The 17532-nt window shown below is 42.0% G+C and overlaps 1 protein-coding gene and 1 long non-coding RNA gene across 5 annotated transcripts in view; both read left to right on the top strand.

Moving 5' to 3' along the window:
* LOC135237641 (glutamate receptor-interacting protein 2-like) overlaps window positions 1-17532 on the top strand; it is a 185110-nt gene that overhangs the window by 22461 nt on the left and 145117 nt on the right. The gene's annotated exons all lie outside the window — the stretch shown is intronic.
* Window positions 277-17517, top strand: LOC135237643 (uncharacterized). 2 transcript variants are annotated; one of them, XR_010324883.1, is made up of 3 exons: window positions 277-1212; window positions 16795-16896; window positions 16990-17517. It is a non-coding gene; the product is annotated as an uncharacterized LOC135237643 (long non-coding RNA). The 2 variants fall into 2 exon arrangements; XR_010324882.1 differs by having other exon boundaries at window positions 16981-17517.

The raw sequence follows: 17532 nt of genomic DNA, 5'->3' as shown, positions 1-17532 counted from the left end.
CTAAGCAGTTTTTCATGTCTTGTGGCACCACAGACTAATAGGCCAGTATTCAACCCACATTTGTCTTTAAGTTTGATTGCTGATTAAATGCAAGATTACATTTCTTCATGAACTCATGAACTATAGTTAGTTGTATTGCCAATCTGTGTTTGAAAAGCATATTTCTTGATTTTAAGCCAAAGTTGAGGACATCTTGATTGAATCCCATCAATGTTGATTGAATCCCATCCATCATTTTTTTTTATCCCTTTGAAAATGAATCTGTGGGTTAAAAAGTTTGTGAAGAGTTTGTCCTGGTGAATTTTTTAATTAATTAAATCAATAAAACTAAGATAATTTACTACTAATTTGTCAGTGGAAGGCAAAAAGTCATCTAGAAGTAGCAAAAGTCTATTTTCCTATCGATTTACATCTTCCTGCGCTATGGAGAACATTCAATATAGCTTGCTTGACAAAGCGTGACTGAAACAGAGCTTTAATTTGGAAGGGCAACCATTTTAATAATGCTCTGAACGATGAATCACAGCCAGGAGTGTCAATCGTGTGAAGAAAACTCATTTTCATTGGCAGTAGCCTTTTTCTTTCTTTCTCCATATGTAATTCAGCAAGGTAGACTTTATTGAGATACTGTGCCAGATTAATCCAGGGGTTTGATTGGATTGCATTTCCCTTGAACAGTTCAATTGAATCTGGCTTGTGATCAATTTACTTTTACAAGGACTTTTACTCCCACATGTTGTAACTTGTTCCCGCTCCTCTGTGGATTAACTGAACTCAAAGCTGCTAATTTATGGCGTTTAGTCCTGATTGTAATTGGTCGTTGTCTGGAACCTCAAGGTGCTGCAAAGAATTATGGGCAATTAATTTCCTTCACCAGAGCGTCCAAAGATGCAGACTTCAGAGAAGAACTCATTAAGGGTGGTGTCGAGCCTTCTGACTCAGACCGTGGGCTTTAAGTGGGACAACCCCAAACCCTCTCTCACTTGAAAGAGGCAGCGCATTGCAGTGAATGAGTGTTCAACAGAAGGTTTTGCAAAGGGAGATAAATTATTTTCTCTGCATTGACTTATTTCTGAACTATGGGGCACGTTTCAAATTTAAACTGACCCAATTGCTGAGAATACTATTCGAAAGGCGGACCTAGCTTGCTAACTTTTTCTTCAGCCAAAGGGACTCTCACTCACCCACTGTGGTTCAATTAAGAAGAAAGAGGTAGGAAGCTTTAAGGTATCAAGCAAGCTGACTTAAATTGCCAATACAAGCAAATTTATTTGAGCGACTTCAGTTAGCTGGGTGTTCACTCAGAGTGCTCATTTATTCAGAGGTTTTTAATGTGCTTTTTTTGCTTTTGTGTCTCATGAAACAGCACAATTAAAGTGATACAATTATCATTAAGAGTCGTCAACGTCATTAGTTTTTTTCATAGCATGCTGTTGAGTAATAGTCTTTAACTCACACGGTTGTTCAAAATTTTCAGTCCTATATTTGTTTTGAGTGTCGCATAGGAGTGTAGAGTTTAGGCTAAGCAGGTGCGTGCAGTTCCACTCCTAGAGGGCTGGTATATACCCAGGTTTGTGTTACCCCCAGTTGTCCAAGTTCAATGAGAATTTGCTGTGTAGCCTACTCATAGATTAGCTCACTGTAAACATCATTTTTGGACACAAGAACAATCTTATCATAGTCCTGTCATGAATGCATATAACAAAACTCATAATGCAAATGATCATGGAAATAATATAATTAACAGCATTAAGGTTGAGATGAAATCCAGAAACTGATATGAACCACCTTTCATCCAAGTGTGAATTTCTCAAAATCCATCAAAAGCACTTTTTTGGTTTTAAACGGTGTTCAGCCGGTTCAGATGCCAAACCACTTCACTTGCTTAACCCACCCAATGTGAACACAGAGTTGCCTTTCTTTTGCATGCACCTGATTAAATAGTAATTGAATGATTAGCCGAGATGACAGTAATTGAAGGATTGCATTATTCCTGGTTTGAAATAAAGATGCTACCAACTCCTTGTTGGAGGGAAATATACCTGAAATAACAACCTGATTATTTAACTGGGCCATAGTTGTGAGTCTTTGAGGTAAATGTGTTCTTGATGAGGTAGTTGACCTAAGCATCCAATTCCAAGCCTTTAATGGGGTGCAGGGTGGTGTTAGTAATTTCCTTTACTTGGCATAGTGCAGCTTTTACTTATGGCAGCGAGTCTAATGACTATACTGTCCTGTCAGAATTACAATTACAGAGATTTATTGTCATTTTTCTCTAAATCTATAGAATAAGAATATTATTATTATTATTATAGAAATAGGATCCCACCCAGGTCTGAAGAAGAGGATTTTTAAGAGGCAAAATAATAAATCTCAGTGTTTTGAATTTGTTGAATATGAATAAACTATCATCCTTTTTCATAATTCATTTTAAGGAGATGACACATAGACGTGAGGTCAGCCATTTTCATTTCATCAATTTCAAACTTTCAGATTTCTTTCTGAAAAGGAAATGTAAAGCATGCGATTGCTAACAGCTCTAACAGCTAAATGTCAAATAGTTGGCCAAAGCAGTTTGTCACTATTTCATTTCATGCATAGCAGCCCACGCATGTTTTTATAATAAATAAATAAATAACATGATGTCATTGAAGAAAGAGTGTCTATTCACTATGTAGGGTTCAGTGTATTCACTCTGTGCTGTAGTTCAGTATATTCACTCTGTACTGTAGTTCAGTGTATTCACTCTGTGCTGTAGTTCAGTATATTCACTCTGTACTGTAGTTCAATGTATTCACTCTGTGCTGTAGTTCAGTATATTCACTCTGTACTGTAGTTCAGTATATTCACTCTGTACTGTAGTTCAGTGTATTCACTCTGTACTGTAGTTCAGTATATTCACTCTGTACTGTAGTTCAGTATATTCACTCTGTGCTGTAGTTCAGTATATTCACTCTGTACTGTAGTTCAATGTATTCACTCTGTGCTGTAGTTCAGTATATTCCAGACTCCGACTCATTATTGTAATCCCAGAGGGGAACTGATGTGCAGCATTAAGATCCAATACAATACAAAACTTAAATGACATGACATAAACCGAAAACACACACCCATACCTGGCATAAAGTGTTTATATCAGGGGGGTATTTCAAGAACCAGGATTACTGAGTTAACTGGATAACTGCACTGAGTAAAACCAGGAACCATCCCATATTTGGAACATGGACTGAAGTAAAGAGAGCAGTTCCGGGTTCTACTCAGTGCGGTTACCCAGCTAACTCAGTGATCCTGCTTTGTGAAACAGGCCCCTGGTCTGTGTGTGTGTATTCTGTCAGTGCACCGCTCCCCTCCCTGCCCGCGACCCCAGCGTGGTGCAGTGATGCAGAAGTGGTGACTGTGCAGAATGGATGCTGAGTCTGTGCTGTGTCCCGCTGCCTGTCCAGGTTAGCGACGTGCCGCGCAGCTCGCTGTCCGTCAGCTGCCGCAGGTTGTCAGGTCAGGTTATACACGCTCTCAAAGGCCAGGGGCCCGTCAGCGCTTTGCGATGACACACGCGGGGGTTTAACGTCTGAGAGCGGTTCCGCTGGGACTGAGACTCTGCCTCCTGATCGTTTGTGGCGGACGCGTGTCAGGGGATGAGGTCTAACGAGCACCGCTGGCTCGGAGCGGGGCAGGCTACTGCCGTGAGCAAAGGGCTGCTCTGGAAATGTGACGTCTCAATCTGCAGCAGCGATCTCAAGCTCCAGTCCTGGAGGACTGCAGTGGCTGCAGGTTTTTGTGCCTTTTTTGTGGTTTGGCAGACAGCTTTAGGAAACAAGGTGCGCCAACCGTTTAGCCAATCGATGGCTTAAATTAAGCACAAGCTCGAGTGCTGAAATGCACGGTAATATAGCAGACGCTGCAGCCCTCTTGGATTTGAACTCGAGAGCCCTTATTTACAGCATGTCTTCATGCACCCACTGACTAAGGATCAACAAGGGGTTCTGCACAGTGAGTTTTACATATAATTCAGCATGAACAGTCTGTAAGCCAGATTACACTGGATATATTCAAAACCACACCTCGTAACTTCTATGATGTAATTTTATGCATCTGTCATGAAATGTATTATGAATTTGCATTTGGATCAGTGCTGCAATTGGTCGCTTTATGTTTGAAAGAAACGTTTTTCAAAACAGTTGAAACAGTATGAAATGCCAGTGTACTCTAGCCCCTCAAAATTGTTTATTGTGGGTAATGATAAATTGACCATCTTTTTGTAAGTGCAAAAATATCACTCTAAGATTCAATCAACAAAAGTGTAGAAGTTAGTTAAAATGTAAAATAGTGAAATAAAGTTAATGAATTACTCTGGCGTACATTTTTAGGTATTGTAACTCAATATAAGTAATCAAGCATCAGGTCCCAACAAGGGGAAAAAAAATTAAGTATAGCCATTTTACTTATTTTCCAATAAAAATGTGGAAAAGTTTTATAGTTTCATTTCACGGTTGAATAAAAGTAAAACTAGGAAGATCTATTGCTTGGCTTGAATCAGGGACCTTGCAGATCTGTATTTTAACAGACCACTGAAAAGTTGGAGATTTCAAAGCAGCTAAAGGGAGGGACACCAGGGGTTCAGTCCAGTCACTACTTTTCATTCCTTGCACCTCTTCCTCATGTCCTTTCCTCACTCCTTAGCTCCACCCAGCAGGTGACAGGTGGAAGAGGTGCAAGGATGAGATACAAGGACGGAGGAATTGAGGTAATGTGCGTTAGGAAAATGGAACGTCCATGCTCAGTCAAGCGTCAGTTTGGAGCCACGTTAATTACAGACATGGCAAATGGGGGGAGGTGGATCCACAAGGTGCTCACTCACATCACACGTTCCGAAAAAGAGACTTCTGGAAAGAATGCGCAGTGTGTCCTCCCTGAAGCCTCCTCTGGGAGTCTCCTCGCTCCTTTAAGGATGGTTTAATGGGTTAAAGATGGGGGATCCTTTAAGGAGCGTTTAACGGGTTAAAGATGGGGGATCCTTTAAGGAGCGTTTAACGGGTTAAAGATGGGGGATCCTTTAAGGAGCGTTTAACGGGTTAAAGATGGGGGATCCTTTAAGGAGCGTTTAACGGGTTAAAGATGGGGGATCCTTTAAGGAGCGTTTAAGGTTAAAGATGGGGGACCTTTAAGGAGCGTTTAATGGGTTAAAGTTGGGGGATCCTTTAAGGAGCGTTTAACGGGTTAAAGATGGGGGATCCTTTAAGGAGCGTTTAACGGGTTAAAGATGGGGGATCCTTTAAGGAGCGTTTAACGGGTTAAAGATGGGGGATCCTTTAAGGAGCGTTTAATGGGTTAAAGTTGGGGGATCCTTTAAGGAGCGTTTAATGGGTTAAAGATGGGGGATCCTTTAAGGAGCGTTTAACGGGTTAAAGATGGGGGATCCTTTAAGGAGCGTTTAACGGGTTAAAGATGGGGGATCCTTTAAGGAGCGTTTAATGGGTTAAAGATGGGGGATCCTTTAAGGAGCGTTTAACGGGTTAAAGATGGGGGATCCTTTAAGGAGCGTTTAATGGGTTAAAGATGGGGGATCCTTTAAGGAGCGTTTAACGGGTTAAAGATGGGGGATCCTTTAAGGAGCGTTTAACGGGTTAAAGATGGGGGATCCTTTAAGGAGCGTTTAAGGGTTAAAGATGGGGGACCCTTTAAGGAGCGTTTAATGGGTTAAAGATAGGGGATCCTTTAAGGAGCGTTTAACGGGTTAAAGATGGGGGATCCTTTAAGGAGCGTTTAATGGGTTAAAGATGGGGATCCTTTAAGGAGGTTTAATGGGTTAAAGATGGGGGATCCTTTAAGGAGCGTTTAACGGGTTAAAGATGGGGGATCCTTTAAGGAGCGTTTAACGGGTTAAAGATGGGGGATCCTTTAAGGAGCGTTTAACGGGTTAAAGATGGGGGATCCTTTAAGGAGCGTTTAACGGGTTAAAGATGGGGGATCCTTTAAGGAGCGTTTAATGGGTTAAAGATGGGGGATCCTTTAAGGAGCGTTTAATGGGTTAAAGATGGGGGATCTTTTAAGGAGCGTTTAATGGGTTAAAGATGGGGGACCTCAATCACTTTCCTGGGTTACGCCTGGACAGGGGACGCAAGGACGGATAAAATAAGCAACTGAAATGAACCCCAGTTTATCTACGGTAGTTCTCACCAGCATTTCAATCGTCCATCATCAGAGGTTTATAGAGCCTTCTCATTGGCTAATAATCTTCATCAGTTAAGCACTTTAGCTGCTATTAGCTGCTAATTAAGCACAGAGGAGGTCACTGTTGCCTGTTGCTTTCAGTGCATAGAACCCTGGAAATGCAGCAGTTCAATCGTGTGGAGAACCTTTCGGAAACCGCTAGCCCAAATACCACTCACAGGCGTCCCAACGTGAGCATCACATGTTAAATGAGCAGCAGTTGGCATCGAGCATCTGAGGGTTTCTTTGCATGCTTTCAACATGTAACTTGTATTACAGGAGACAGATGTCCTTACGTCAGCGTGATCAATCGCAAGGCTCAACACACGTTGCTGCTGTCTGATGAATGAGCTGCAGCTTATGGTACACGGTGTCAGCTAGAATAACTTTATCTGATGTGACTGATTTGCAGAACAAATGAAATGCGTGAAACCTAATTGCCTGTGCCAGCTGACTCACCTGTGCCCATCTCATCTTTGTGAGTCAGCCTGCGGCTGGTACTTCTGTTGGGGTTGGTCCTGTGGGAATTTGCCTCCTTTTCTTACATGCCTGTATAAAAATTGCACTTGCCAGCGTTTTCATGCGGAATGACTGAACTCAGAAATGCAGCTGTCAAATCATGGACGACATCTATCAGCTGCTCCATTCTGTTTTTTCACTTACAGAGGATTTCCCTCCTTATTTCTGTGACTTGTTTTTGTCTGCAAATGTCAGTCTAGTGTTTTTTTTGTGTGCATGTATGTATTCATAGAAAACTGTGCAAAATAAATTGAATCCATCTGTGTGCAGTCTACCGGGATGGTACTTTTGTACCCAGTCACTAAAATACTTTTATTTTGACATTCTGTTCATAATAGTTTACCTGATGATACCCTGATACCTTATTATTTCAACTAATTGCAATTATGTGGGTCAATTGGTTACTAATTGTCTAAGTAGTTTGGAGGTAAGTACTAAAATCATTTGGTCCTACCCTGTATTAGTGAACTAAGATTAATAACAATCAACCTGATGGGTATAACTAAAAATGTAAAATAATATTACAAAATGTAAACTAATACAAGATGCATGTGATCCAGTGATCCTTTCTAAATAAAGAAAGATTAGTGCCCTCCAAATGTATGGTTATGGTAGAGTGAAATCTATTATTTTTGCAAAGGTAAGGAATTTAGATTTGAGACCAAAAGATGAATATGAGGCAATATTTTAGACAATCAGCTTTTATTTCATGGTAATTACATGTGTACTGTATGTGTGTTCACGTTCACCAATTTACTATGTATTTGTGTTCAGTCACCCCATTCTCAGCTGTGTAAAATTAAGTTAAACAGATAAACTTAAAAGTAAATCAGAGCAATAAAATTCTATATTTAGTTGCATAGCCCTTAAATGCAATAACTGCATCAAGTCTATGGCCCATTGGCATCATTATTCATTTGGTATCCTCATTGGAAATGCCTTTCTAGGCCTTCACTGTGACCACATTCTGTTGGTCTTTGTTTTGGGGGGGGGTTCTGTCTTCAGTCTCCTCTTCAGCAAGTGAAATGCATGCTTGATTGTATTTAAATCAGGAGACTGACTTGGCCAGTCCAAAGCTTTGCTCTTTTCCCATTGATGAATGTTTTGGTAGCATAGACTGTGTGTTTGGGGTCAATGGGCCTCAATCACAAAACATGCGTTCTATCAAATTTGATCATTACCTATATTTGTTGTAAAAAAAAAAAATTGTATGCATAATTTTTTTTTCTTATCTGAATTTGTTCTTTGGTAAGATTACATCTACGTGTTTGGAAACACATGTAAAGACATACATTGAAGTTGTTTCTGTTTAGAGTACCCATGTTGGTTATTGCTTGTATGACAACCAGGCAAGGCTATGGGTGAAACATCAGTCAAATAAACATTACTGCAGTAAATTAATCTGGAGCAGGAGTTTGCGATTTTAATTTTTTTATTTTTACTGAACAACATAGGTAGCAATGAACATCACTAGCTAGCAGACCTGGGTCAAATATGTATTTGTTTGGAATTCAAATACTTTTCTATGCCTTACTGGTGAACTAATTCCATCAGAATCCTGCAAGCTCAGTGTTACTTTTGAAGCCCTTAAAGAATTGCCATCGCTGAAAAGCTGAACAAAAGATTTTTCTCTCGCCTTGGTTCAATTCCTTTTTGGTCATAATCTTTTCTTCGACAGTCTTTCTTTTCTTGGTTTTATTTATCAGTATACCCCGTTGTAGTGAAAGGCAGAACTGGTCATTTTGGCAGATTTTTCTTTGCCATGCTTCTAGGCAACTAGCTAGCTATTATCTCTGCTCTACTTTTAACCAGTGCTCTGAGAGTGCTGTAAACTCGCAACATGATTGACAGGCTGAGAGCTGTCCTGATGTTAAGATTCAGGAATGTAGAGTGGCTGGGGCAGTCACAGACTGGATTTTTTTCTTAGAGCTTATACTTTTTTGACATCTGTTGAACAAAGGTGTTCATATTTGGTAAAATGTCAAGTCAGTGAGGTTGGAGGAATTTCTTTGTGCATAGCCAGAAAATAAATCTGTCTGTACACTTCCGAATTCATCCTACTGATGCCACCCTCCATTATATCTATCAATAAGGACGAGTGAGCCTGCTCCACAGGCAGCCGTACATGCCCAAGCCTGACACTCCCTCCTCCATATTTCACCAATGAGAGGGGTGCTTTGGATCATGGGCAGTTCCTTCTCCTCTCCACAGTATTGGCTTTCCATCATTTTATTAAAGGTTTATTTGGGTCTCATCAGTCCATAATCCTGCTCCAGAACTCTTCTGGCCCATCTCTGTACTTTTAGACCTCGCGGCTGATGGAAGGTTTGCATCTTACAGTGTGGCTCTCTGTTCTCACAGGCTTCTGCGTACTGTGGCTTGTGATGTTTCCACCCCTGCCCTCTGGAGACGGCTGGAGATGTTCTGACTGTTGTTCTAGGGTTCTTTTCACGTTTGAGTTGTCTTCCTCGGCCAACCTGTACGGAGCTTGAGTCCACCAGTGCTTTCTTTCTTTTTCAGAACTGCCGTGATTCATATCCCCAGTTTCTGTGCTCTCTTTCTCTATGAATTCTTCTGTTCTTTCAGCTTACGGCTCGTTGTTTATCAGCCGTACTGTAGTTCTCTGCTCTTCATGTTGGTGTGTTACTCCTCACTCCATATGCAATCTCCAGAGATGAAAACAAAAGCTAAAATCAGAACTAGACACATGTCATTTTTATGAGTGAACAATCCATGCAAAAGGAAACAACTGAGCAACAGTTGACACCTTTTAGGTGTTCATTAACTTAATTTCTCTAAAAATGGGGGAACTCAGCACAAAAACACCCGTTTCTCTAAAATTTTTAAACATTTTATGCATGTGAGTACAATGAAATAAAAGCTGACTTTCTGTACTTTTGTCTCATATTCATCTTTTGATCTCAAATCCAAAAGAACTTTAAGTATAATATTGAAACCTTTTTATGTAACTTATAAAGAAGATATTCCCATGAACAACCTATTCCTGGTCGCATGTCAGTACATGAACTGGTCTTTTTGAGGTTTTTCCCCCCAAAAAATTTAAATCTGCAGACACCATTGATCAAAATTTCTCCTTTATTTTAATTTTGATAAAGGGGTTTTGTCTGATTAAAATAATTATATCTATATATATATATGTGACTGAAAAAATGTGTCTTATGTTGCTGTGTACGTGAGACTGTGTGTATACTGAATGTAAGTATTTGTTAGTTTGATGGTGGTATATGTTTGTATTGTGATAGTGTAAAGGTGTTGTATATTGGACACTTGATTCTTCAATCAATGTCAATTTCTTTTGGAGTATTTATCAGGTGTGTCTTACGAGCAAAGTGCAAACCATCATGAATTCTCTAGTGCAACTCAATTGAACGTAAAATGTTTTAGACTTTCTGCGTATTGTACATCTAGCCAGCACAGCCTCCCATCTCAGTTTGCTTCTGCTAAGCTACGAGCGCCATGTCATCCTCTCCTTGGCCCTTTATGAAGCCTTTTCCTCTGTGAGTCGCAGATCGACAGGTTGCACCTGAGGAGATTCAGTTGTGCTTGAAACAAGTGTCACGGTAATTAAAATCAGAACAGTGTGTTGGGCTTCCTCTCGAGTGTTCGCCGCTCCAGATCCGGGAGGGTGGCTGTTCCTCCCCCCCCCTTCCCCCCGGGGACGTGTGTCACTGGCTCTGACAGAGCGTGCAGCATGATTACACACAGCAGGAATCAGCAGGGACCGGGCTGCACAGAGAGAAACAGAGCCTGAGGAAGACCTGTAGAGAGAGAGAGAGAGAGAGAGCCTGAGGAAGACCTGTAGAGAGAGAGAGAGAGAGAGAGCCTGAGGAAGACCTGTAGAGAGAGAGAGAGAGGGGAGAGAGAGAGAGAGAGAGAGACCCTGAGGAAGACCTGTAGAGAGAGAGAGAGAGAGACCTGAGGAAGACCTGTAGAGAGAGAGAGAGAGAGAGAGAGCCTGGGAAGACCTGGCTGGGCAGTGTAAACACCAGTGCTACTCAGCAGCCGAGGGATGAGGATTATAGTGGGTCAGACTGCTGAGACATCCTGCAGCAGACCGCTGTGGGTGAAATAAGTCTGCATGGGAGGCTGGGTGGCTCATTCTGTAAAGGCACAAGGCACTGTTCTAATGCGGGGGTGGGCCCCACGGGCCGGCCCCAAATCTGCACCATGACGGTGCTGCCCATGGCTGGCAGCCCTGTGGGTGCCAGCGTGGCCCGGGAAACAAGGTTTCAGTCGACCGGGACGACTGTGCCCTGCCAGTAACTAGTGACCCCCATCTGGTCGGGTGCCCTGTAGTTTGTCTTTTGGGCTGCACACAAACCTTCCTGCTCCCACCCGTGTCCGTGTGAGCGTGATCTGCGGTGTGATGAGGTGAGGTGGGTGAAGTCACATGATTTGGAGGACAGCCCGTGCGTTTCCTCCCTGCTGAACACTGTTCATGGCCGAGAGACCTTGACTGCCTGGATTTGTTTTCAGAGTGCTCAGAGTTAAGCAGCAGTCCCTACTCACCGTCCCTCTAACCCCCCTAGTTTCCCTCTCACTCCCCTAGTTTCCCTTCACCCTAGTTTCTCTCACCCCTAGTTTCCCTCTCACTCCCCTAGTTTCCCTCTCACCCCCTAGTTTCCCTCTCACCCCTAGTTTCCCTCTCACCCCCCTAGTTTCCCTCTCACTCCCTTAGTTTCCCTCTCACCCCCCTAGTTTCCCTCTCACTCCCTTAGTTTACCCTCTCACTCCTTAGTTCCTCTCACTCTCTGTTTCCTCACCCTAGTTCCTCTCACCCTAGTTTCCTCTCACCCCTAGTTTCCTCTCACCCTAGTTCCTCTCACCCTAGTTTCCCTCCCTCCGTAGTCCCCTCACCCTAGTTTCCCCTAGTTTCCTCTCACCCCTAGTTTCCCTCTCACCCCTAGTTTCCTCTCACTCCCTAGTTTCTCTCTCACCCTAGTTTCCTCTCACCCTAGTTTACCTCTCACTCCCTAGTTTCCTCTCACCCCTAGTTTCCCTCTCACCCTAGTTTCCTTCACCCTAGTTTCCCTCTCACTCCCTAGTTTCCCTTCACTCCTAGTTTCCCTCTCACTCTCTAGTTTCCTCTCACTCTTAGTTTCCCTCTCACCCCCTAGTTTCCCTCTCACTCCTAGTTTCCCTCTCACCCTAGTTTCCTCTCACCCTAGTTTCCTCTCACCCTAGTTTCTCTCACCCTAGTTTCCCTCTCATCCCCTAGTTTCCCTAACGCCTAGTTTCCTCATCCCTAGTTTCCCTCTCACTCTCTAGTTTCCCTCTCACCCCCTAGTTTTCCTCTCACTCCTTAGTTTCCTCTCACCCCTAGTTTCCTCTCACTCCTTAGTTTCCCTCTCACCCCCTAGTTTCCCTCTACCCTAGTTTCCTCTCACCCCTAGTTTCCTCTCACCTCAGTTCCTCTCACCGCCTAGTTTCCCTCTCACCGCCCTAGTTTCTCTCTCACCCCCTAGTTTCCCTCTCACTCCCCTAGTTTCCCTCTCACTCCCCTAGTTTCCCTCTCACCCCTAGTTTCCCTCTCACTCTCCTAGTTTCCCTCTCACTCCCCTAGTTTCCCTCTCTCCTAGTTTCCCTCTCACTCCTAGTTTCCCTCTCACCCTAGTTTCCTCTCACTCCTTAGTTTCCCTCTCACCCTAGTTTCCCTCTCACTCCTAGTTTCCTCACCCCTAGTTTCCCTCTCACCCCTAGTTTCCCTCTCACCCCCTAGTTTCCCTCTCACCCCCTAGTTTCCTCTACCCTCTAGTTCCCTCACGCTAGTTTCTCCTCTCCCTAGTTTCCTCTCACTCCTAGTTTCCTCTCACCCCTAGTTTCCTCTCACCCCTAGTTTCCCTCCTTTCTGTTTCCTCTCACTCCCTAGTTTCCCTCATCCCCTAGTTCCTCTCACCCTAGTTTCCTCTCACTCTCCTAGTTTCCCTCTCACCCCCCTAGTTTCTCTCTCACACCCCTAGTTTCCCTCTCACTCCCCTAGTTTCTCTCTCACCCCCCTAGCTGTGCTAGTTTCAGACTGACGCGGTTGGCATTTTTCCGTTTTGCATCCTTTTTCTTAAAATAGAAAATGAGCTTGCTTCCATTTTGGTGGGAAGGTCTTTCAGATAAACTGAAGTTGGGCACCTTGCTGGCGTATTGCTATTTTGATTCACTAAGGCCAGCCAGAAGCATGTCTAAAGTCAAGTCGCATTTTAATGGTTATTTTAAAAGTCATCTGTGAATGAAACTGACATAAATCATACAGCTTTTAAAGAATTTGAAGCAGTTATTGATTCAAATCATTGCTTATATTATAACAGCTTTATTTTAAAACAGGCATCTCGCTGGCTTCCTCAGCCCTTCCTGGGAGAGCAGGCCCCAGCAAATTCTCCAGTCATTTCCCTCTCTGCCGAGCGGAGGGGCTCCAGCCTACGGCCCTGGTTCTTGGTGTGGGGAGAGGTCAGGTAGATGTCAGCTGTGGAGGATTTTGAGAGAAGGGGGGTCTAGAGTTCACACTGGGACACCTTGGAGTTAATTTGTTCGGTGAAGCTGAGAGATGGTTTAGAACACAACTGAAGCTGAAATTACCACTGAGCAGTTTATTTGAAGAGGGACACAGAGGAGGGGTTAATGCAGGATGTCCTGCACTGCATCTGGGCCAAATGTCATGACCCTAAAACAGAATGTTCAAATTTGTGTTGTTCTTAACTTGATGATTTTGCACCCTTTAAAAAAGTATTTTCCTGTCTAAAACTTTCATATTGCATATTAGAATGTATGTTTCCGTAGTTCTTGAAAATTCGTCTGGAATTTCCTACATGTGCACAAGATGAACATTCGTTTTTATACATTTACATCAAAGTGTTGAAAATGTATCAAAACATAATTATCCTTCTTGGTTGATTAACTTTGCTTGAGTCCCCATGTAAAGGCATATGAATTATATACTGCGTTAGATAGTAACACAATTATAGGTAATTCATAAACATGCTAAGTTACTTTTTTATGATGATAGAGATGTGTAGATCAGGGTTCCCACTCGTCCTGGAAAACCTTGAAAACCTGGAAATTTATCGACTAGTTTTCCAGTCATGGAAAACACCTGGAAAATTTACAGCATATCCTGGAAATATGTGTGAGGTCCTGGAAAATTGTAGGCTAGGCTATAAGTCAAGCTATTAAACAGTATATTTAGAGATTGCATATTTTTCTGTATTTTTTCTGTATTCTTTTCTGCTTTTCTCATTTTTATTAGCTGCTGAGATTACACGGCAGCACAACGTTTTGGATGGTTATGGTACTTTCACATTGCCCCCCCACCCCCACCCCACCGGCTTTGGGCTACCATTTCCAGGCATGGAAATTGTCCTTGAAAAGTCTTGTGAAATGATTTCCTAAAATGAGTGGGAACCCTGGTAGATGCCTGCTTATATGATCAACATAGGGAGAGAAGACTGAGAGAGGAACTGCTTTATTAAGCTAGAGACTCTACTTTTAGTCTTTTTCATTAAACTAGTTGTGGTTGTATTATCCACAAGTATTTTATGTCACTGATTTGGGTAGAAAACAATATTCTTGTAATATTCCATTTTCTTTTATTGTCAGTTTTTCAGTATTTCATTTTATTCCCTTTTTAGAAGTTTAGTATAAGTAGATATTAGAAAAATCATCCAAGCATAACCACCATATTAATTTGTAAGTATATTCCCTTTTATATAATCTGCTTGAGTGAAATAATGTAATTCTTTAAAGTGTACCCATTGGATTTATCTTCTAGTATATTTTCTTCTGTACTGTGTTAAAAGTGCGATGCCAGCACTGGGGGCATGTGTTAGGTGTCTGATTGGGTGTTGGTTGACATCTTGAAGGGGCTCATTGAATAAGTTGTCGACAAACAATTATTGCAAATGTGTCTTTAGTCTTCCACTAGATATAGGGGTATCTGATTTATGAAAGTTATTGTGTATGTTATGCTATTTTAACAAAACATAATATAACTTAACATAATGATGAGAACAGGCCATTCAGCCAAACAATGCTCACAGACTAGATAGTATCTAACACTGTATCAAGCCTAGTCTTGTAAATCCCCAGAGTTTCTGCCTCTACTACGTGACCTGACAGGCTATTCCACACATTGACTACTCTCTGCATGAAAAAACTCTTCCTAATGTCTGTATGGAATTTACCTTTGGCTAATTTTCTGTCCAACAAAAAACACCTCTTTCAGTAAATGAAAAGATATTTGAGGAGTGGTTGAAGATGTTTAAAGTAGGTGTCAGTAAATCATTAAGAAAAATGTACAATGATCTCAGTCAAATGCTTTGGTGTTTGGGGAAATTAGAGATTTAAGAAAAATGAGCAACCCTAATATTACATTACATTCATTTAGCAGATGTTTTTATCCAAAGTGACGTACAAAAGTGCATATCAAGGTCCTTGGAACAACTACAAAACACAGGTTCGATAAGATTGCTGATTCTAATACAGATCTAATACAGATTGCTCATTCAGTAGTCTGCTTTGTGAAAATGACGTGTGTGTGTGTGTGTGAGGTCATTATGTGTGCATGCTGTTCTCTGAGCCTAGTATTCAGAGACGTGTCAGTATGTTGCGAGGCCCGTGGGCTGTATTAAGGATAGCGATATAACCCATTTATAACCAAGTTCACACACGTTTTCTTTCTTCATTATAGGGACCTACCAGACATGAAGATTACAATTGCTGCAAAGTTAGGGCATGTTTCTTTGAGCAAATGCAAGTCTGTGTGTGTGTTTGTGTGTGTGTGTGTGTGTGCGTGAGCGTGCACGTGTGTGTGTGTGTGTGAATTCACATGCGCGCATTTGTGTGTGTGTGTGTGTGTGTGTAGAAGAGAGAGAAAGATAAATAGAGCATGCAGACTCAGTATTGAATACATTCAACCTGTCTGTTCTCATGTTGGACACAATTTGAGGATTACTAATGAACAGTAGGAATCTTTAACGCGCTCTTGTTTTAATGCTGGCGGTGTGAAAATGACAAGGGCCTCTGTAGAAGGCCCCTGATCTTTGTTCATCACTAATGTATGACGTGTGTATTACTGTAGTATTACAGCAGATACTGTATCCTCACAGAGAGACCGCTGGTTACAGCGGTCACACAGTTAGCAGCTGCGTTCGCAAAGCTGTGAGAGCTTAGCAGTATGCTGATTGTGAAATTCATATTTGTGGCAGGATTAAAAAATAAAAAAAAAACAAGCACACGTTTTCATCTTTCCTTGTGTAGGTTAATATGCTCCCCACTCCAAAGAAATAGAGAACAGAAGTATTCAAACTTACACGACTTACACCCGAGGTTATTTAGGAAAGGGTAGATCTACTTAGGATTGACAGTTCTAACCAGCATCAATTTAATACGATAATGTAGGTTCTTGGTGCCAATACCTACGTTTGATGCTTTGCACAATGGACTTTTATTGAAAAATACCCAGGGCAGCAGTTCAGATGAACTTTCATGTGGTTTGACACCAAAGTTTAAAGTCAGGTTTGAGGCAGCGTTATCTTCTGGACACACACATCAGGCCTGGTCCAAACAAAGAAGTACTGTGCTAGAGCCCAATTCCAGCAGATTACTGAGAAACTGAAACAGTTTCCACCAACATTCAGAACAGGCAGCTCACTGTCGGCCACACTGCCATACTGTATGCAACCCCCCCCCCCCCCATGCAGGGAGTGGCTGAGTCCCACCGTGACACTTTCTCAGCTATAGTCCCTTCTCTATCTCACCCTCTCCACTACCTAACTGTCTGAATACAGCTGAAAATACAAACAGAGGGGGGACTATCCTGCTTTCCTCAGAAAAGGGATGTAATTTGTTGTGAATGCTGGTTGTTTTGCATTTGCATTAAGCTGTAGAACACTGACTTTCCTTCGGTGAGGCATGTAAATAAGACTGGATTCACCCACCCCAAACCCCCCCTCCCCCCCAACCCCCCTTTCCATCCTTGTAAACATGCTGACAGAGTCAAATCTACATGAAAACGAATATCAAATATTCCATTTTTAAGACTTGTATTGTACTCTACAGGCCTGCAAATCAGGTGCATTTTTTCGCTCGCCTCTAACAGGAAAAGATCTGACAGAAAAGCCTTCATCTCTGAGTTCTCTGAGTCACACAGGGACCGGCCAGGTATTTTTATTTGTTGTTGCCGCTTCCGTTTTATTTTTTGTTTATTTATTTATTTATTTCTTCATTTCTTTGTTTGTTGCTGAGATAACTCAGGAGAGAGAAATCAATGGAGAAAGCAGGAAAGATCAAGCTTCATTAAAAACGGGGCGAAGTGAGAAGCGGGGAGCCAGAAACGGCACTGGCCCACTTTCTCTGCAGAACCGCTCTCTCTTTGATTCCTGCAACTCCCCAGCCTCCGCAGATTACGCTCCTGGATCTGATTACCAGACTATATTCCATAAGATCTGAGAGCAATTAGCAACAAAACAACTTTAGATGCAGAGCAAATCAGACCTGTATTTTTTCTGCAATTACATGTTTAAAAAAAAAAAAAAACATTTTATGTGCATTGAGTATGGTACAGGTATTTAATATGTCTGATTAATGAGGTCACCGATACTACAATAATTATATGCTACGCTTCATAAACCAGTTTAAATGCTATGTGAGTTTTGAGATATATCTTGTGAAGAAGGTTTCTTGGGGCTAATAATGCAAACCAGTGATGTTTTCTCTGTGGGATTCTGGAGTTCTTTGTATTGCAAATTATTTTCCGGCTTCATTAAATTTTACGACAGATGCGTCTCCTTACATGGA

The sequence above is a fragment of the Anguilla rostrata genome, chromosome 13, assembly GCF_018555375.3.
Source record: "Anguilla rostrata isolate EN2019 chromosome 13, ASM1855537v3, whole genome shotgun sequence".
Taxonomy (NCBI): Eukaryota; Metazoa; Chordata; class Actinopteri; order Anguilliformes; family Anguillidae; genus Anguilla; species Anguilla rostrata.
Note: the sequence above shows the minus strand (reverse complement) of the source record. Positions and strands in the feature narration are given on the sequence as shown.